At 44.9% G+C, this 23,037-nt stretch overlaps 1 protein-coding gene across 5 annotated transcripts in view; it reads right to left on the bottom strand.

The window, feature by feature from the left end:
* The window catches only part of ALDH3B1 (aldehyde dehydrogenase 3 family member B1), a 340,333-nt gene that overhangs the window by 265,376 nt on the left and 51,920 nt on the right, over positions 1 to 23,037 (bottom strand). The window lies entirely within an intron of this gene.

The raw sequence follows: 23,037 nt of genomic DNA, 5'->3' as shown, positions 1-23,037 counted from the left end.
AATATGCAATGTCAATCTGCAGTTGCTGAGGCCAGTTAGGTTTTTGTCATGTAAAAATAGGGGCATAAATTCTCGGGATGAAAATATAATTTTGCCTCTTTATAAATCGCTGGTAAGACCACACCTCGAATATGCTGTGCAATTTTGGGCACCTGTTCTAAAGAAGAATATCATGGCACTAGAAAAAGTGCAGAGACGAGCTACAAAATTGATAAAAAGGAATGGAGCATTCTAGTTACAAAGAAAGGTTAAAAAATGTAAATCTCTTTAGTTTGGAAAAATGGCGCCTGAGAGGGGATATGATAACATTATTGTTACGATTGCCTCCAGTCTAACAGGAGGTTGGATCGCTTTGATGTCCTGGTTCCCGAAGTTGGAGAGTCGAACGCTGCTTCAAAACGGTAGTAACCTGTAAGTGTAGAATATCCCACTAGCTATAGTAAAGCTAGGATTCACGGTTCCCTACAACACGAGTCGAGGCTGCGAGTTGAGGGTAAAATGAACTGGGTTTAATGGCACAGAGGCATTGCAATTTATGCAAGTCCCCAGGTCCAGGGACAGCCCCCTCTGGACCTGATGGAACACAGGTACAACACAAGGATTCAACCAATCAGATTACACTGTATCATTCAAAATAGTACATGCCCAGCTTGGAGATAATGAGTCCAACGGTTATACAATCTAGTTATCTCCAAGCGCCCAAAATGCCATGCTTTATTTTGTCACAGAATACAGCATAAAAAAATATAACTTCAACATTTTGATGAGAATACAGCTAGTTCGACTATTCATTCAGTAGCTCAGACCTCAGCTCATCAGGTATACGAATTGCGCTCAGATCCCACGAACAGAACAGATGGTTTCTGTCATACAAAGTCTCATTCGTTGCTTTTATCCCGAACTCGGGATGGCGGCCATATTTTAAGGTCGGTCAATGGACAGCGGGACCTCGACCTAAAACTCATGGAGCGAGTGTCGGCTACATTGTTACAAACTCTTCTTTGCTATAATATTGCTTCGGTACTTGAATCCTGTACCCAACTGACGAACGGATTACTTACACCGATTCGTTAAACGAGTAACGGACCACACGGTCCCTGGCGTGTGCCGCCACTTAACCCTGGTCACCTCTCAAACAACCGAACGACAGACCACCCTGCGAGGGGAGTGTGTTAACACTTGATCGCCCAGAGAGTTGCGGTCTGCGGTTAACCGCAGTTAATTGACGGCCTCCGGGCATTCTCGTTCGTGCCTTATCTCCCGATAGTCTAACTACCGAAAGGGTCACGAACGGGGACCACCTACAGCCTGGCATGTGGCCTCAATTAGAATATTGAGTGTTGCGGTTAACCACAGGTTAAGTACCCCCTTCACGGCGGTCTACGCTTGTCTTCCGAACAGTTGAAACATCCAACCAGAGAGCGTGGATTCGTGCACAACTCTGGCCGTTACTCGTTCCAAGAGTTTGATGCCGAGGTCCCGCTCTCTATTGACTCACTCAAAAACATGGCCGCCATCTCAAGCTCGGGACCAAATATGCGAACGGACTTTGTAATGAAGAAACCAAGCATATGGTTCGTGGGTTTGAGGCGCTCTTCGGTGAACTATTGCACCCGGACCTGGGCTACAGAATGAATGGTGGAAGTCCCGAATTATATCTGAAAATGTTGAATTTATATATTTTTAACCTGTTTTTTATGTGTAATAAAAACGTGGTATTTTGTGTGCTTGGAGATAATTGTATTGTCATAGCCGTTGGATTCATTATCTCCAAGCTGGGCGGTAACAAATTCAAACAAGGCATTTTATTCTGATTGGTTGATCCCTTGTATTATTCCTGTATCCCATCAGGTCCAGAGGGGGCTGTCCCTGGACCTGAGATTTTGCATAAATACCGATCCCTGTGTGCCATTAAAGCCAGTTCTTGTTTGACCATCAAATCGCAGCCTCGACTCGTTTTGTGGGGAAAAGAGTATCCAAGCTGTACCATAGCTAGTGGGATTGTTCTACATTTACAGGATTCTTATGGTCTACTAGCTGAAGCGGCTTCTCTCTCTCTCCAAACCGGGATCCAGATCATCCAAGCGGTCCAGCTTCCAGCTAGCCTGGGGGTAACCGTAACATACATATTTGCACGAACTCCCGCTCTCAGTATGGTGGTCCCAGCCGTTCGGGAAACAAACGGAGACCGCCTGGAAGGGGGTACTCAACCTGCGGTTAACCGCAAAATCAACATTCTAATTGAGGCCACATGCCAGGATGTAGGTGGTCCTTGTTAGTGAGTCTTTCAGTAGTTTTTAGTTCAGGGAAATGTACAAGAACGTGGATGCCCTTTAGACTGTCAATTAGGCTGTGGTTAACCGCAGACCGCAGCTCCTTTGGTGGTTAATTAGAGGCACGCTCCGCTCGTAAGGTGGTCAGTTGTTTGGTACTTTCAAAGGTGACCAGGGTTAAGTGGCGGCACATGCCAAGGGCAGGGTGATCCGTTGTTCATATACATGAATGTGTAGATATAACTGTTCTTATAATGTGTTCATACAGTCTGGATACCGAACAGAGTATTAGATGAACAAAAGGGGGTTACTTCTATAACAGTTTGGAGGGTTCTTGTAACAATTATACAAATATATTCGGGGCCAGTACAAACCTTTATCTGGAAATCTATTCATAAACAGAGCTATACATAGGACACGAGGTCACACATTTAGGCTGGAAGAAGGGTGTCACATTCACATAGAGTTTGATGGAGCTCAACTGCAGATTTCTGATTAATTAGATGTGAATGTGAGAAGTTGAGGAAATAAAGAGATGACAGTTCACCAGGGAGTTAGCTGATACTGTGTCTTTAATATAATTGATTGAAGAAACATAGGTACTGTATCTTTAAATGGTTCAGGATTTGTTGAGTGGATTCTTAGATTTACTATACAATTGAATTGCAGCAATAAAATGAAGGAAGGCAATGCAGATTAACTTGCAGAGATTTCATTTAGCTTAATTGATAGAAAACATCTCATATGGAGGTAGAAAGGTTAATGAATAGGAATTACTCCTATAACGATAGGAGAATGTGTGAGCAGGCTGAAGCTTGAGAGCTCAGTAGTCAGGGGAAAGTTTGTATAATGCAGTGAGTTAACTTAGCTTCCCGAGGAATTGAAGTTGGTCCCTGTAGCGGCACCCCGGTGTAGTAGGGGTTTACGCCGCTGAGAAGGTGTCCTTTCCCCCAAGCACGAAGTCAGCTAAAGCATAACAGGTTCCCCATAATTACGACATTCAAGTAATAGCCATCCCCTCCAAGCACGAGACGAGACTCTGTGTTGAGAGTCAAAGTAGGAATAATGTTTATTCTGCAACTCGGGCTTTTATGCCGTACAACAACTCCTCCCTGTATCCGGAGGAGATAATACATTTACAGTGGGAGTCACTCCCACTGTACCGAGCAGAATATTTCACAAATATTACAGGTTTAATAACACACACAATATATAACGAAAATGCAATGTGCTACGTGTATTAGGGAACGGAGATCTAAGGGAACAATATACGTGAAAATCCCCTAGATCGGTTGGGCTGTTCGCGAAATACACGTTTGCACCATTTATTCAGGAACCATATAACATAAACAAAAACTCTCTCTTGGGTCCGATGTCTCTATTTCGGTACTGTGGATCTGTCGACCAGTATGGGCGTACGTTACCGGTAAGGTTGAAATTCGTCGTGTGGAAAGTTCGGGAGTGTTCGGTCATTAGTTCATGCGGTCAAAATGGCCGCGACCCATTGTACTTTCCACGTGGCGGCGTGTACCGTACGGATCCACAAGTACCCGAAATCCACAATAATCCAAATACAACGGCAATTCTCCGAGATGGTATCTGACACTCCAAAAGGGGTCTGTCACACGGCTCCCTCCTAGTGGTACACTCCGGCAGACCTGGCTTGATCCTTTCGGATTAACTTAGGGATGACCGGAATTCACTTATCCGGAGAATTGTCAAGTTGTCGAGACAGCCCATCGGCGTTGCCATTTAGCTTACCGGGTCGATAGCTGATTGTGAAATTGTACGTTTGCAGGGCCAAGCTCCATCTTAGCAATCGGCCATTGTCTCCTGCGACCCGGTTAAGCCATACCAATGGGTTGTGGTCGGTTACCAAGGAAAATTCCTGTCCATACAGATAAGGAGTTAGTTTTTTCAATGCCCATACCAGGGCCAGGCACTCTTTCTCTACGGCCGCATAGCTCACTTCCCTCGGTAACAACTTTCGGCTGAGGTATGCGACCGGATGCTCTTTTCCATCTTCCCCGATTTGGCTCAGCACAGCCCCCAGTCCATACATGGAAGCGTCTGTATGTACAAGGAAACGTTTGTTAGGTACTGGGGCAGCCAAGACAGGAGCATTAACAAGAGCATGTTTGAGGGATTGGAATGCGGCTTCGCAAGCGGGAGACCACAGGACCTGTCTGGGTAAATTCTTTTTGGTCAAGTCAGTCAGGGGCTTGGCTACCGTACTATAATCAGGGACAAAGCGCCTATAATACCCGGCGGTCCCTAAGAAGGCCAATACTTGGGTCTTGGTATTAGGTGTGGGCCAGTTCGCTACTGCTTCAACCTTGGCAGGCTCCGGCCTCTGGTTTCCACACCCTACTCGGTGACCCAGGTATTGGACCTCGGCCATTCCTAAATGGCACTTCTCGGGTTTTAGTGTCAGGCCCGCGGCCCGAATCTTATCTAGTACTACCCCTACGTGGACTAAATGTTCTTCCCAAGACTCACTGTAGATCGCAATGTCATCCAGGTATGCACACGCAAACTCCTGGAATCCATCGAGGAGCCGATCCACCATTCGCTGGAACGTAGCCGGGGCATTTTTCATCCCGAATGGCATGACCTTAAATTGGTATAAGCCAAACGGGGTGACAAATGCCGACTTGGGGACGGCATCCTCGGCCAGGGGAATCTGCCAATAACCCTTGCAGAGGTCTATGGTAGAGAGATAGTTACCCCTGGCTATGCGATCTAATAATTCGTCTACCCGGGGCATGGGGTAAGCGTCAGTGGTAGTCTTTTCATTCAGTCGTCTGTAGTCGACGCAGAACCGGGTGGTTCCGTCTTTCTTGGGGACTAGGACTACGGGAGAGGCCCAGGGACTGTCTGATGGCTCAATGACCCCCAGCTGGGTCATTTCCCGTATTTCCTTTAGCATCCCGTCCCGGACGGCTTCCGGAATACGGTAAGGGGGTTGTCGGAGGGGGGCCTGCCCTGGGGTTTCTACTTTGTGCATGGCCAGGGTGGTGTATCCTGGCTCCTGGGAGAAGGTACTCTGTTTTTCCCATAGGAGCTGTCTAGCTTGCTCTAGCTCAGTAGGGTTCAGTCGCTCTCCCAGCTTCACTAGGCTAACTGGGTCGGGGTGAGTCTCCCTTTCTAGCAGGTCAGGTAGGGGTACATTTTCGGGGTCATCCGTAGCTGGGGCACAAACAGCGTTAATATCTTCCTGTCGTTCTTGGTATTCCTTCAACATGTTCACATGAAAGGATCATTGGATCCTTTCATCGGCACAGCTGGCAATAAGGTAGGTGGTATCACAGAGTTGGGCTAGAACCTTGTAAGGACCCTGCCACGCAGCTTGCAGTTTGTTGTCCTTCACCGGTTTTAGCACCAATACCTTCTGCCCTATGTGGAATAGTCGTTGCCGGGCACCCCTATCGTACCATCGTTTCTGTCGCCCCTGGGCCGCCTGGAGATTCTCCCTTACTAATAGGGAGAGTTGCTCCATGCGGTCCCGGAGTTCCAGGACATATGGCATAATAGCGTCCCTGCCTGTTCGGTTTCCCCTTCCCAGTGGTCCCGAATGAGGTCGAGGGGTCCTCGCACCCTCCTCCCATACAATAACTCAAAAGGAGAAAAACCCGTAGATTCTTGGGGGACCTCCCTATACGCAAACAACAGGTGGGGTAAGAATCTCTCCCAGTCTCTGCAACCGTCCGTAAAGGTCCTCAACATTTGTTTGAGAGTCCCATTAAAGCGCTCACAGAGACCGTTAGTTTGGGGGTGGTACAGGGAACTGAGTAGGGGTTTAATGTGGCACACTTTCCATAACTGCTGTGTGAGTACGGCCGTGAACTGGGTTCCCTGGTCGGATAGGATTTCTTTAGGGAACCCCACCCGAGTGAATATCTTAACCAATGCATCGGCTACCGTCTCAGCTTCAATATTTGGCAGGGGTACTGCCTCGGGGTACCGGGTCCCATAGTCCACCACAGTAAGAATGTACTTCTTACCGGATGGGCTAGGTCGCGCTAGGGGGCCTACAATGTCGACGGCGACCCTATAGAAAGGTTCCCCAATGATCGGCATCGACATTAATTTAGCCTTTGGGCGATCTCCCCTCTTACCCACCCGTTGGCAAGTGTCACAGGTTCTGCAATATTGTCGCACGTCCCGGTTAAACCCTGGCCAGAAGAAATTCTGGGTAATCCTATGGCCCGTGCGACGTACTCCTAAATGGCCAGCTAAGGGTATATCGTGAGCGATCCTCATGATCTCTTGTCGGTATTTTTTCGGTAGCACTAGTTGCTTCTGCGGGACGGGGTTTTTACCTGTTGCGGGCTCCTGGGGGATCCTATACAGTCTATCCCCCACCCACTCGTAGCTTTCCCCATCTGTCCCCGGTTCCCCTTTATCTGCCTTATCCCTATACTTTCGTAGAGTGACGTCTTCCCGCGTCTCCCTCCCAAAAGTCTCAGGGGTATCCCAGTCTAAGGGGGTCTGTCCTAAGGTCACAGTCGGAGGGTTAGGTCTTACCTGGGTCTCCGCGACCGGCGGGCCGATTCCAATAGCACGAGCCTGAGCCCGGGTGGTGACAGGGCAGGCTCCAGCAGGGCCTTGAGGGGCAAAAGCGGACAACAGCGGGGCTAAATCATTTCCCAAGAGTACTTCTGCTGGTAGCCCTTTCATCAGGCCCACATTCACTTGGCCAGCTCCCACCCCCCAGTCCAAATGCACTTGGGCCGTGGGGAGACGATGCACCGCACCCCCGGCCACTCTAACGGCCACCGTTTGGCCAGTATGTTCTTTTTCTGGGACCAGGTCGTGTTGGATCAATGTTAGGGTGGCCCCAGTGTCTCGTAATCCACTGACAACTTGTCCATTTACTCGGACTGTTTGTCGGTGATGTTGACGGTTGTCTACGGCAGCCGCATATAGGGGGTTGGCCTCGTGCAAAATTTCCCATTGCTCTTCCCCTAGGGGCTGGGCTTCAATGCAATGGGCCCCTGAGGTAAAGGGCCGGGTGTTCCCTTCAGCGGGCTTCCTCCAAGAAGCTTGTCGAGCTGGATCTAGTGGGCATTTGTCTCTCAGGTGGCCCACCTGTTGGCACCTATGGCACCGCCGGCGGTCCGGGACACTGGACTGGGTGAAGCGGGAGGGAGTGTTGTAGCTAGGTTGATTAGTGGGGGTGGTTGGAGTAGGGCCGACTGGGCGGCTTTCTACTCGGGGAGCTGCCTTTTGGACCGAGGGGTCGGGTTTGCGGGCGTCTGCATACTCGTCGGCCAGCCGGGCGGCTTCGGGTAGGGTAAGTGGTCGCCTATCCCGAATCCACTCTCTGAGCTCCTTGTCCACCTTTTCAAAAAAATGCTCCAACAAAAACAATTGTAATACCTCCTCCGCGGTGGTAGCTTGGCACCCATCCATCCAGTGGCCAGCCATGCGTTGTAGTCGGCAGGCCCATTCGGTGTAGGAGTCACCGGTTTGCTTTCGGGATTCCCGGAAGCGTCTCCGATATGCTTCGGGGGTTACCGCATATCGGGATAATAGAGCTTCCTTGACCAATCGATAATTTCCCACCTCATGGTCCGGGATCGCCCGGAAAGCATCACTGGCTCGTCCGGATAATTTGCCAGACAAAATTTTAACCCACTCCTCGGAGGGTACTTTATGCAAGGCACATTGCCGCTCAAAATCCGCTAAGTACTGGTCAATCTCCCCTTCTGTTTCGACGAAATTTTTAAAAGCGGCAAAGTGTACTTTCCTCTTTTCCTCGGGAGTTTGAAAAGTCCCAGCAATTGGACTGGCGCTGGTTGAAGTCTGGCGCCGGTTGGCATCGACCGCCGCAATTACTTGAGTCACGATCCTAGGTGAGGGGTTTGGTCCGTAGTGAGCCAGCCTTACCCTCACCTCGTGGTCGAATTGTTCGTCTTCCGGGGTTCGGACCAATGCGATCTCCGGTTCTGGGTTTGGTTCGACACCCAGTTCGCCATTCTGTTCAGCTAAGTCCAATGCGACCAATTCTGCCAAAATGTCTCTTTTCTTTTTGTTGCTAGCCGAACGACCACGGCTCTCCAACAAGTCTTTTAGGGTAGATCGTTTCAACCTTCCGTAGTAGGCCTCCATCCTGATTGCTCTCGGTAGCTGTCCTTCTGGGGTGAAAGAACGATCCCACCGCTGCCACCAATTGTAGCGGCACCCCAGTGTAGTAGGGGTTTACGCCGCTGAGAAGGTGTCCTTTCCCCCAAGCACGAAGTCAGCTAAAGCATAACAGGTTCCCCATAATTACGACATTCAAGTAATAGCCATCCCCTCCAAGCACGAGACGAGACTCTGTGTTGAGGGTCAAAGTAGGAATAATGTTTATTCTGCAACTCGGGCTTTTATGCCGTACAACAACTCCTCCCCGTATCCGGAGGAGATAATACATTTACAGTGGGAGTCACTCCCACTGTACCGAGCAGAATATTTCACAAATATTACAGGTTTAATAACACACACAATATATAACGAAAATGCAATGTGCTACGTGTATTAGGGAACGGAGATCTAAGGGAACAATATACGTGAAAATCCCCTAGATCGGTTGGGCCGTTCGCGAAATACACGTTTGCACCATTTATTCAGGAACCATGTAACATAAACAAAAACTCTCTCTTGGATCCGGTGTCTCTATTTCGGTACTGTGGATCTGTCGACCAGTATGGGCGTACGTTACCGGTAAGGTTGAAATTCGTCGTGTGGAAAGTTCGGGAGTGTTCGGTCATTAGTTCATGCGGTCAAAATGGCCGCGACCCATTGTTCTTTCCACGTGGCGGCGTGTACCGTACGGATCCACAAGTACCCGAAATCCACAATAATCCAAATACAACGGCAATTCTCCGAGATGGTATCTGTCACTCCAAAAGGGGTCTGTCACAGTCCCAGAGTGCCCTCCGGGGAGGTTCCGTGGAGAGAGGTCGAGAGGAGTCAAGTGCTAGCCGTGGTCGAGGAAGGAGAAGGAGGTTAGTCGATTACGAGTCCGGTTCGGTACACAGGTAAGTTTGTAGAGAAGAGTTGCAGCCGGTTTAATTCCGCGGTACGCTGTTCATTAATCCAGCATCTGTTGCCTGGCACGGTCGCATTATGTAGCGCAATGAGACCGCGTCAGAGAGGGGGTGTGGCTACAGTCCGTCAACCCGGAAGAGTAGAATGTAAGAGAAGAATTACAGGTAACGGCCATGACAGTATCCCCCCTGTAACGAGCACCCACCGGGTGCTATCCACGTGGTTTGGATGGATAACGTTTGTGGAATGCTGTACGCAGCCTATCAGCATGAATCACAGAGGAATCCTCCCATGAATCTTCATCAACTCCATAACCCTTCCATCTAGAGAGCCACGATGGATCCTTGAATCAAGAATTTTTTGGACCTCGTATTCCTCAGTACCATGTACCAAGATAGGATCAGGAGAAGTGATTACATTTCTTTGAAAAGGATCAGGATGATAGGGCTTGAGCAAGGACACATGAAAGACGGGGTGAAGCTTAAAAGTAGGTGGAAGCTTCAATTTCACAACATTAGAGTTTATGATAGACAATATTTGAAAAGGACCAAGAAACAGGGAACTCAACTTCTTCGAGGGACGGTTGGTGGAGATGTTTTTTGAGGAGAGCCAGACAAAATCGCCAACTTTATAAGTAGGGGAAGGTTGTCTCTTAGCATCAAAAAACTTTTTCTGGTTAGAAGATGCCACTTCAAGATTTTCATGTAGCTGTCGAAATAAGGAGGACATATGAGAGATTTGATCCGAGACAGTGGGGTTAGATGAAGGAATAATTTGAGAAGGAAATGAGGAGGGATGAAATCCATAATTGGAGAAGAAGGGAGTCATTTTGCTACTTGTATGAACTGAGTTGTTATAAGCAAATTCGGCCATAGGTAACCACATCATCCAATCATCCTGTAGGTGGGAACAATAGCAACGTAAATACTGTTCCAGGCATTGGTTAACTCTTTCAGTTTGCCCGTTGGTTTGAGGATGATAAGCGGAAGATAGTTTACGTTGGATACGAAGAGAAGTACATAATGCATTCCAGAATTTGGAGGTAAACTGGGTTCCGCGGTCCGATATGATTTCATCTGGGAGTCCATGAAGTTTTACAATGTTATCGAGAAATGTTTTTGAAAGTTCTGATGATGAAGGTAATTTCTTCAAAGGAATGAAATGGGACATCTTTGTGAATCGGTCCACTACTACTAAAATGGTAGAATGGTGTTGAGAAGGGCCAAGTTCCACCAGGAAGTCCATAGAGATGGATTGCCAAGGTCTCTCTGGAACTAGTAGGTTCATCAACTGACCAAAGGGTTGATGATGGTCAGATTTGGATCTTTGACAGGTTGAACAATTTTTCACGTAGGATTCGATGGTGCTGTCCTGACGCGGCCACCAATAATATCTTTTGGATAATTCGAGGGTCTTTTTTATACCTGGATGACCTGCCAGAGGAGAGTCATGAATGAATTCAAGTATTTTATTCCTAAATGGGGGAGGAATGTAAATTCTATCATGAAAATAATAGAGACCGTCCTTCAGTGATAATTTAGTTGATTTAGGAAGGTCAAGAGCATCTGGATGAAGACCTTTTATGTCATCTATAAGGGATGTGACAATTCCGATGACTGTATGGGGGTTTTCTACTTCAGGTTCTTGATGAATTCTGGAGAGGGCATCCGCCTTTTTGTTCCTTGCCCCAGGTCTAAAAACGATTTGAAAATTAAACCGGGAGAAGAAGAGGTTCCATCTTACTTGTCTCGCAGATAAAGTTTTGTTGGAGTGAAGATATTCAAGGTTTTTATGGTCCGTATAAACTATTATAGGAGTTTGTGTTCCTTCTAGAAGATGTCGCCAGTTTTCTAAAGCTGATTTTATGCTTAATAATTCTTTTTCTCCTATAGGGTAATTCTTTTCAGCCGGAGACATGGAAGGTGAAAAAAAGGCAACAGGATGAAGAGGATCTTGAGGAGTTTTGTGTTGGGAGAGGACAGCTCCGAGAGCAGTTTCTGAAGCATCTGTTTCAAGGACATATAGACAAGTGGGATCAGGGAGTTGAAGGATAGGAGCAGTTGTAAACCTTCTTTTCAATTCATCGAAAGCCTTTTGGGCCTTTTCATTCCAATTGAAAGCATGTTTTTTGCTGTTAAGTGAATTAAGAGAATGAGTTACATCAGAGTAATTTTTAATGAATTTCCTGTAGAAGTTAGCAAAGCCCAAGAACCGTTGTAATTGTTTTACGTTAGAAGGAATGGGCCAGTTGAGGATACAACTGATTTTAGAGCTATCCATTCCAATTGAATGAGGAGTGATAACGTAACCTAAGAAGGTTATTTCGTTGACGTTAAAGAGACATTTTTCTGGTTTAGCGTATAGTTTATGAGTTCTAAGTCTGGATAACACCCATCTCACGTGTTTTTTGTGTTCCTCAGGTGTATTAGAATATATAAGAATGTCATCTAAGTAAATGATAACACAGACGTCCAGAAGATCCCTGAAGATGTCATTTATGAAATGTTGAAAGGTGGCAGGGGCATTGCAGAGGCCAAAAGGCATCACAAGATATTCGTAGAGACCATATCTAGTTCTGAAGGCAGTTTTCCATTCATCGTTAGCCTTGATTCTAACGAGATTGTATGCCCCACGGAGGTCAAGCTTGGTATAGATAGTAGCTGTTTTTAACCTTTCAATCAGCTCGTTTATCAGGGGAAGAGGATAGCGATTTTTGACTGTTATCTTATTTAAAGCTCTGTAATCTATGATGGGACGGATGGTCTGGTCCTTATTCCTCACAAAAAACATACTGGAGGCAGCAGGTGAGCTGGAAGGTCTAATGAACCCCTTACGGAGGTTTTCCTCCAAGTATTCCTTGAGGATTTTAATTCAGATTCAGAGAGAGGGTATATGTGCCCAAAAGGTATGGGGGCACCAGGTATGAGGTCGATAGGGCAGTCGTAGGGACGATGAGGTGGAAGTGTCTCAGCTTCCTTTTTACTGAATACATCAGAGAACTCTGAATAGCAAGAAGGTATAGATGGTTCTTCGATAGTTTGGAGGAGTGGAATATGTTGTAAGCATGTTTCCTTACAGTACACGGAGTTAAAAGCGAGAGAAAAGGGAGACCAGGTAATTTGAGGGTTGTGGTCCCTTTAGCCAATTGATTTCTAGGATGACCGGATAAAGGGGAGAAGAGATAACATCGAAAATGAGGTATTCGATATGAGTGTTAAGTGAAGTTGTTCGTACAGGAATAATTTCTTTTGTGATAGGACCCGAGGCTATGAGGGAGCCATCAATTACTCTGACAGAGACAGAAGTGCGTTTACGGACACAAGGAATTTTATTTTTGATTACAAAGGATGAATCGATGAACACTCCGTTAGCCCCAGAGTCAATGATGGCTTCAGTCGTTATTCTTTCTTTGTCCGACTGTAATATGAGAGAAATGGAGAAAAATTGAGTGGTTGATTTAGGAGGGAGTGCACTCAGTATAGAAGTGGTATGAGCATGCTTACCACTCCGTGGTCTTTTCAATAGAGGGCAGTCCGGGATTAAGTGGTCTTGTGAGGCACAGTACATGCAAAGGTTAAGTAGTCGTCTTCTAGTTTTTTCTTCTGGTGTGAGAGGACTTCTTCTAGTGCCAATTTCCATAGGTTCGTTAGGCGATGAAGGTTTTTCAGCTGGTTTTGGAGGAGCAGCTGGTTTCCTAATTGATGAACCTGAGAGAGCTCTTTCAGCCTTTCTTTCCCTAAGCCGTCTGTCAATACTGATAGATAGTTGAATAAGAGCGTTTAATGTAGCAGGGAGTTCAGTTCTAGAAAGTTCATCTTTTACTCCTTCGGATAACCCAATTCGAAATTGGTTGCGCAGGGTTATATCGTTCCATTGAGTTTCTATTGCCCATCTCTTAAACTCAGCTATGTAATCCTCTACAGGTCTATGTTTTTGCTGGAGGGTTCGGATGGTTAGATCAGCTGTAGACTGTTTATTAGGATCTTCGTAAAGAAGAGACATAGCTTCAAAGAACTCGTCCAATGAGTCTAAGATGGGATCATCATTTTCCAAGAAGGAGTGGGCCCAGGCCATAAGTTCACCTCTTAGGAAGGAGATAACTGAACAAACCTTAGATCTTTCAGTGGGATAAGATCGAGGTTTTAGAGCAATCAATAGTTTGCAGGAATTTAGGAACTCCCTGTATTTTGATCTATCTCCAGAAAACTTCTCCGGATTACAGACAGCAGGGTCACTGGCTGAGTGCATAACGGTATGAGGAGTGTGGGTTTGTAAGTCTCTGACATAAGTAAGAATCCGTTCATTTGTAACCTGGAGATCTTGCATGCCTTGAGCAAGTGTATCGACTCTTTGATTCAGCATCGTCAATTTTGAATCGAAATCTGCTGGATCCATTACAAGGCTGGATTAATCTGTCACGTTCACATAGAGTTTGATAGAGCTCAACTGCAGATTTCTGATTAATTAGATGTGAATGTGAGAAGTTGAGGAAATAAAGAGATGACAGTTCACCAGGGAGTTAGCTGATACTGTGTCTTTAATATAATTGATTGAAGAAACATAGGTACTGTATCTTTAAATGGTTCAGGATTTGTTGAGTGGATTCTTAGATTTACTATACAATTGAATTGCAGCAATAAAATGAAGGAAGGCAATGCAGATTAACTTGCAGAGATTTCATTTAGCTTAATTGATAGAAAACATCTCATATGGAGGTAGAAAGGTTAATGAATAGGAATTACTCCTATAACGATAGGAGAATGTGTGAGCAGGCTGAAGCTTGAGAGCTCAGTAGTCAGGGGAAAGTTCGTATAATGCAATGAGTTAACTTAGCTTCCAGAGGAATTGAAGTTGGTCCCAGAGTGCCCTCCGGGGAGGTTCCGTGGAGAGAGGTCGAGAGGAGTCAAGTGCTAGCCGTGGTCGAGGAAGGAGAAGGAGGTTAGTCGATTACGAGTCCGGTTCGGTACACAGGTAAGTTTGTAGAGAACAGTTGCAGCCGGTTTAATTCCACGGTACGCTGTTCATTAATCCAGCGTCTGTTGCCTGGCGCGGTCGCATTATGTAGCGCAATGAGACCGCGTCAGAGAGGGGGTGTGGCTACAGTCCGTCAACCCGGAAGAGACAGGAATTACAGGTAACGGCCATGACAAAAGGAGATTTCATCTAAGGCAAAGAGAAGGTTTTTTTACAGTAAGAGCAATAAAGATATGGAATTCTCTGCCTGAAGAGGTGGATTGGAGGAGCCTGGTTGCCCGGGTCATTCGGTGCTTGCCCTGTTTGAGCGGTGATACCACAGATAGCTATGCCATGGAGCCCATTCGTATAATGAAAAACTATGGGAAAGACTTTGGCTCCATGGCAATTGAACTGTATGTGTGTGATCTGAGCGCCATTCAGTAATAAGCTGGGGATATGTTGAATGTACTTGTTATATATTTTTATGTATTTTATTGTCTTTTGCTGCCATGTGTTCAATGGAGTTTTGCCTCTGTCCTTGGAGATATTTTGATTACCTCCCAATTATCTCCAGGATAGAAGACTCTGTGGAACTGGTTTTGGACAGAAAGCCATGCTTCGTTTGGTCACAAAGGACTACGATCTATCTTTTGAACCACTGGACCAATTTGTATGATTTCGACGTATGTTTGTATATTTTATGTGAATGTGATGCATACTTTTAAAGTTATGAATAATGTTGAAAAACTATTTCTCTGCCTGTGATAATTACTTAACCCATTGTGTAAGGTAATTGTATCACAGGCAGAGGGGAGGATTTTGTGTGGAAGTGTATTGTACGTGTTTATTGGTTGTTTTCCAAAACCCTGTGGGTGGTACAAATGTGTATATAAGAACAATAAACCCACAGCTCTGTCTGACCACTGCATGACCCTCAACACAGAGCCTTGTCTCGTTCTTGGGGAGATTTATTGTATGCTGTTCCAGTAAGACTGCTAGGAGTGTAAACCTATTCGTATGGTTTTTCCTATTCGGCCGTTTACACCATTCGTATGTTTGAGAGCATTCATATGCTTCTCCGGTTCGGTGGATTGGTGTCTACAGTAACTGTGCCTGTGTCTCTGGAAGGGGAAGATCTATTAAACGGCTGTTAACCCCTTTTATGCCTGGGGGTGCCGTTACAGTAAGAGTCTATACAGATGTTTAAACTGGAATTGGATAAATACTTGCAAAAACATCACATACAGGGATATAATTTCTAATTAGTGGGGTAATTATAGTTGCTTGATCCAAGGAGACATCTGACCGCTATTTTGGGGTCAAGAAGGAATTTTTTCCTAGTTTGTTGAAAAATTGGAAGCGCTTCAGACCAGGTTTTTTTTGCCTTCTTTTGGATCAACTTGATGGACGCAAGTCACTTTTCAACTATGTAACTATGTAACTATACGCTGCTCTGTACAAGGGGCGTTCCTTTCCAGAAGCCCTTCTGCGTTCCAACTACACGGAAATGATTTTTAAGCGCCCGGACAGGCGTTTTAATCTGTTTTCTGTAGATTATTTTATTTATCTTTAATCTTTTGTTAAAGCTCCTTATACACACACACAGTGCAATATAACTACAGCTCCTTATACACACACACTGCAATATAACTACAGCTCCTCATACACAGACAGTGCAATATAACTACAGCTCCTTATACACACACACAGTGCAATATAACTACAGCTCCTTATACACACACACAGTGCAATATAACTACAGCTCAATATAACTACAGCTCCTTATACACACACTGCAATATAACTACAGCTCCTTATACACACACAGCGCAATATAACTACAGCTCCTTATACACACACAGTGCAATATAACTACAGCTCCTTATACACACACAGTGCAATATAACTACAGCTCCTTATACACACACACAGTGCAATATAACTACAGCTCCTTATACACACACACAGTGCAATATAACTACAGCTCCTTATACACACACACAGTGCAATATAACTACAGCTCCTTATACACACACACAGTGCAATATAACTACAGCTCAATATAACAACAGCTCCTTATACACACACTGCAATATAACTACAGCTCCTTATACACACACACTGCAATATAACTACAGCTCCTTATACACACACAGTGCGATATAACTACAGCTCCTTATACACACAGTGCAATATAACTACAGCTCCTTATACACACAGTGCAATATAACTACAGCTCCTTATACACACACAGTGCAATATAACTACAGCTCCTTATACACACACACAGTGCAATATAACTACAGCTCCTTATACAAACACAGTGCAATATAACTACAGCTCCTTATACACACACACAGTGCAATATAACTACAGCTCCTTATACACACACAGTGCAATATAACTACAGCTCCTTATACACACACACAGTGCAATATAACTACAGCTCAATATAACTACAGCTCCTTATACACACACTGCAATATAACTACAGCTCCTTATACACACACAGCGCAATATAACTACAGCTCCTTATGCACACACAGTGCAATATAACTACAGCTCCTTATACACACACACTGCGATATAACTACAGCTCCTTATACACACACAGTGCAATATAACTACAGCTCCTTAAACACACACTGCGATATAACTACAGCTCCTTATACACACACACTGCGATATAACTACAGCTCCTCATACACAGACCGTGCAATATAACTACAGCTTCCTATACACACAGTGCAATATTACTACAGCTTCCTATACACACACAGTGCAATATAACTACAGTTCCTTATACACACACAGTGCAATATAACTACAGCTCCTTATACACACACAGTGTACTATAACTACAGCTCCTTATACACACACAGTGTACTATAACTACAGCTCCTTATACACACACAGTGCAATATAACTACAGCTCCTTATACACACAGTGCAATATAACTACAGCTTCCTATACACACAGTGCAATATAACTACAGCTCCTTATACACACACAGTGCAATATAACTACAGCTCCTTATACACACACACAGTGCAATATAACTACAGCTCAATATAACTACAGCTCCTTATACACACACTGCAATATAACTACAGCTCCTTCTACACACACAGCGCAATATAACTACAGCTCCTTATGCACACACAGCGCAATATAACTACAGCTCCTTATGCACACACAGTGCGATATAACTACAGCTCCTTATACACACACAGTGCGATATAACTACAGCTCCTTATACACACACAGTGCGATATAACTACAGCTCCTTATGCACACACAGTGCGATATAACTACAGCTCCTTATACACACACACTGCGATATAACTACAGCTCCTTATACACACACACTGCGATATAACTACAGCTCCTCATACACAGACCGTGCAATATAACTACAGCTTCCTATACACACAGTGCAATATAACTACAGATCCTTATACACACACAGTGTACTATACCTACAGCTCCTTATACACACACACAGTGCAATATAACTACAGCTTCCTATACACACAGTGCAATATTACTACAGCTTCCTATACACACACAGTGCAATATAACTACAGCTCCATATACACACACAGTGTACTATAACTACAGCTCCTTATACACACACAGTGTATTATAACTACAGCTCCTTATACACACACAGTGCAATATAACTACAGCTCCTTATACACACACAGTGCAATATAACTACAGCTCCTTATACACACACAACGCAATATAACTACAGCTCCTTATACACACACACAGTGCAATATAACTACAGCTCCTTATACACACACAGCGCAATATAACTACAGCTCCTTATACACACACAGTGCAATATAACTACAGCTCCTTATACACACACAGTGCAATATAACTACAGCTCCTTATACACACACACACACACTGCAAAATAACTACAGCTCCTTATACACACACAGTGCAATATAACTACAGCTCCTTATACACACACACACAGTGCAATATAACTACAGCTCCTTATACACACACACAGTGCAATATAACTACAGCTCCTTATACACACACAGTGCAATATAACTACAGCTCCTTATACACACACAGTGTACTATAACTACAGCTCCTTATACACACACAGTGCAATATAACTACAGCTCCTTATACACACACACAGTGCAATATAACTACAGCACCTTATACACACACACAGTGCAATATAACTACAGCACCTTATACACACACAAAGTGCAATATAACTACAGCTCCTTATACACAGACAGTGCAATATAACTACAGCTCCTTATACACAGACAGTGCAATATAACTACAGCTCCTTATACACACACACTGCGACATAACTACAGCTCCTTATACACACACAGTGCGATAAAACTACAGCTCCTTATACACACACAGTGCAATATAACTACAGCTCCTTATACACCCAGTGCAATATAACTACAGCTCCTTATACACACAGTGCGATATAACTACAGCTCCTTATACACACACAGCGCAATATAACTACAGCTCCTTATACACACACAGTGCAATATAACTACAGCTCCTTATACACACACAGTGCAATATAACTACAGCTCCTTATACACACACAGTGCAATATAACTACAGCTCCTTATACACACACAGTGCAATATAACTACAGCTCCTTATACACACACACTGCAATATAACTACAGCTCCTTATACACACACACTGCGATATAACTACAGCTCCTTTTAGAGAGGAATTCTTTTAGAGGGACACCCAGTAATTCTATTAGACAGTCAGCTCCTCTCACCCAGTAATTCTATTAGAGAGTCAGCTCCTCTCACCCAGTAATTCTATTAGACAGCTAGCCTCTCTCACCCAGTAATTCTATTAGACAGTCAGCTCCTCTCACCCGGTAATTCTATTAGACAGTCAGCTCCTCTCACCCAGTAATTATATTAGAGAGTCAGCCTCTCTCACCCAGCGATTCTATTAGACAGTCAGCTCCCCTCGCCCAGCAATTCTATTAGACAGTCAGCTCCCCTCACCCAGTAATTCTATTAGACAGTCAGCCTACCTAACCCAGCAATTCTATTAGACAGTCAGCTCCCCTCACCCAGCAATTCTATTAGACAGTCAGCTCCTCTTACCCAGTAATTCTATTAGACAGCCAGCTCCTCTTACCCAGTAATTATATTAGACAGCCAGCTCGTCTCACACAGTAATTCTATTAGACAGTCAGCGCCTCTCACCCAGTAATTCTATTAGACAGTCAGCTCCTCTCACCCAGTAATTCTATTAGACAGTCAGCTCCTCTCACCCAGTAATTCTATTAGACAGTCAGCTCCTCTCACCCAGTAATTCTATTAGACAGTCAGCTCCTCTCACCCAGTAATTCTATTAGACAGTCAGCTCCTCTCACCCAGTAATTCTATTAGAGAGTCAGCTCCTCTCACCCAGTAATTGTATTAGAGAGTCAGCTCCTCTCACCCAGTAATTCTATTAGAGAGTCAGCTCCTCTCACCCAGTAATTATATTAGACAGTCAGCCTCTCTCACCCAGCAATTCTATTAGACAGTCAGCCTCTCTCACCCAGCAATTCTATTAGACAGTCAGCCTCTCTCACCCAGTAATTCTATTAGAGAGTCAGCTCCTCTCACCCAGTAATTCTATTAGACAGCCAGCCCCTCTCACCCAGTAATTCTATTAGACAGTCAGCCTCTCTCACCCAGCAATTCTATTAGACAGTCAGCTCCTCTCACCCAGTAATTCTATTAGACAGTCAGCTCCTCTCACCCAGTAATTCTATTAGAGAGTCAGCTCCTCTCACCCAGTAATTCTATTAGAGAGTCAGCTCCTCTCACCCAGTAATTCTATTAGACAGTCAGCCTCTCTCACCCAGCAATTCTATTAGACAGTCAGCCTCTCTCACCCAGTAATTCTATTAGAGAGTCAGCTCCTCTCACCCATTAATTCTTTTAGACAGCCAGCTCCTCTCACCCAGTAATTCTATTAGACAGTCAGCCTCTCTCACCCAGCAATTCTATTAGACAGCCAGCTCCTCTCACCCAGCAGCTCCCCTCACCCAGCAATTCTATTAGACAGTCAGCTCCTCTTACCCAGTAATTCTATTAGACAGCCAGCTCCTCTTACCCAGTAATTATATTAGACAGACAGCTTGTCTCACACAGTAATTCTATTAGACAGTCAGCGCCTCTCACCCAGTAATTCTATTAGACAGTCAGCTCCTCTCACCCAGTAATTCTATTAGACAGTCAGCTCCTCTCACCCAGTAATTCTATTAGACAGTCAGCTCCTCTCACCCAGTAATTCTATTAGAGAGTCAGCTCCTCTCACCCAGTAATTCTATTAGAGAGTCAGCTCCTCTCACCCAGTAATTCTATTAGAGAGTCAGCTCCTCTCACCCAGTAATTCTATTAGACAGTCAGCCTCTCTCACCCAGTAATTCTATTAGAGAGTCAGCTCCTCTCACCCAGTAATTCTATTAGACAGCCAGCTCCTCTCACCCAGTAATTCTATTAGACAGTCAGCCTCTCTCACCCAGCAATTCTATTAGACAGTCAGCTCCTCTCACCCAGTAATTCTATTAGAGAGTCAGCTCCTCTCACCCAGTAATTCTATTAGAGTCAGCTCCTCTCACCCAGCAATTCTATTAGACAGTCAGCCTCTCTCACCCAGCAATTCTATTAGACAGTCAGCCTCTCTCACCCAGTAATTCTTTTAGAGAGTCAGCTCCTCTCACCCAGTAATTCTATTAGACAGCCAGCTCCCCTCACCCAGTAATTCTATTAGACAGTCAGCCTCTCTCACCCAGCAATTCTATTAGACAGTCAGCCTCTCTCACCCAGCAATTCTATTAGACAGTCAGCCTCTCTCACCCAGCAATTCTATTAGACAGTCAGCCTCTCTCACCCAGTAATTCTATTAGAGAGTCAGCTCCTCTCACCCAGTAATTCTATTAGACAGCCAGCTCCTCTCACCCAGTAATTCTATTAGACAGTCAGCCTCTCTCACCCAGCAATTCTATTAGACAGTCAGCCTCTCTCACCCAGCAATTCTATTAGACAGTCAGCCTCTCTCACCCAGTAATTCTATTAGAGAGTCAGCTCCTCTCACCCAGTAATTCTATTAGACAGCCAGCTCCTCTCACCCAGTAATTCTATTAGACAGTCAGCCTCTCTCACCCAGCAATTCTATTAGACAGCCAGCTCCTCTCACCCAGTAATTCTATTAGAGAGTCAGCTCCTCTCACCCAGTAATTCTATTAGACAGTCAGCCTCTCTCACCCAGTAATTCTATTAGACAGCCAGCTCCTCTCACCCAGTAATTCTATTAGACAGTCAGCCTCTCTCACCCAGCAATTCTATTAGACAGTCAGCCTCTCTCACCCAGCAATTCTATTAGACAGTCAGCCTCTCTCACCCAGTAATTCTATTAGAGAGTCAGCTCCTCTCACCCAGTAATTCTATTAGACAGCCAGCTCCTTTCACCCAGTAATTCTATTAGACAGTCAGCCTCTCTCACCCAGCAATTCTATTAGACAGCCAGCTCCTCTCACCCAGTAATTCTATTAGAGAGTCAGCTCCTCTCACCCAGTAATTCTATTAGACAGTCAGCCTCTCTCACCCAGTAATTCTATTAGAGAGTCAGCTCCTCTCACCCAGTAATTCTATTAGAGAGTCAGCTCCTCTCACCCAGTAATTCTATTAGACAGCCAGCTCCTCTCACCCAGTAATTCTATTAGACAGTCAGCCTCTCTCACCCAGCAATTCTATTAGACAGCCAGCTCCTCTCACGCAGTAATTCTATTAGAGAGTCAGCTCCTCTCACCCAGTAATTCTATTAGACAGTCAGCCTCTCTCACCCAGCAATTCTATTAGACAGCCAGCTCCTCTCACCCAGTAATTCTATTAGAGAGTCAGCTCCTCTCACCCAGTAATTCTATTAGACAGCCAGCCCCTCTCACCCAGTAATTCTATTAGAGAGTCAGCTCCTCTCACCCAGTAATTCTATTAGACAGTCAGCCTCTCTCACCCAGTAATTCTATTAGTCAGCTCCTCTCACCCAGTAATTCTATTAGACAGTCAGCTCCTCTCACCCAGTAATTCTATTAGAGAGTCAGCTCCTCTCACCCAGTAATTCTATTAGACAGCCAGCCCCTCTCACCCAGTAATTCTATTAGAGAGTCAGCTCCTCTCACCCAGTAATTCTATTAGACAGTCAGCCTCTCTCACCCAGTAATTCTATTAGAGAGTTAGCTCCTCTCACCCAGTAATTCTATTAGACAGTCAGCTCCTCTCATCCAGTAATTCTATTAGAGAGTCAGCTCCTCTCACCCAGTAATTCTATTAGACAGCCAGCCTCTCTCACCCAGTAATTCTATTAGAGAGTCAGCTCCTCTCACCCAGTAATTCTATTAGACAGTCAGCTCCTCTCATCCAGTAATTCTATTAGAGAGTCAGCTCCTCTCACCCAGTAATTCTATTAGACAGCCAGCCCCTCTCACCCAGTAATTCTATTAGAGAGTCAGCTCCTCTCACCCAGTAATTCTATTAGACAGCCAGCCCCTCTCACCCAGTAATTCTATTAGAGAGTCAGCTCCTCTCACCCAGTAATTCTATTAGACAGCCAGCCCCTCTCACCCAGTAATTCTATTAGAGAGTCAGCTCCTCTCACCCAGTAATTCTATTAGACAGTCAGCCTCTCTCACCCAGTAATTCTATTAGAGAGTTAGCTCCTCTCACCCAGTAATTCTATTAGACAGTCAG

The sequence above is a fragment of the Pelobates fuscus genome, chromosome 1 (assembly GCF_036172605.1).
Source record: "Pelobates fuscus isolate aPelFus1 chromosome 1, aPelFus1.pri, whole genome shotgun sequence".
In the NCBI taxonomy this organism is placed as follows: Eukaryota; Metazoa; Chordata; class Amphibia; order Anura; family Pelobatidae; genus Pelobates; species Pelobates fuscus.
The sequence above is the reverse complement of the archived record's forward strand: the minus strand, read 5'-3'. Positions and strand labels throughout refer to the sequence as shown.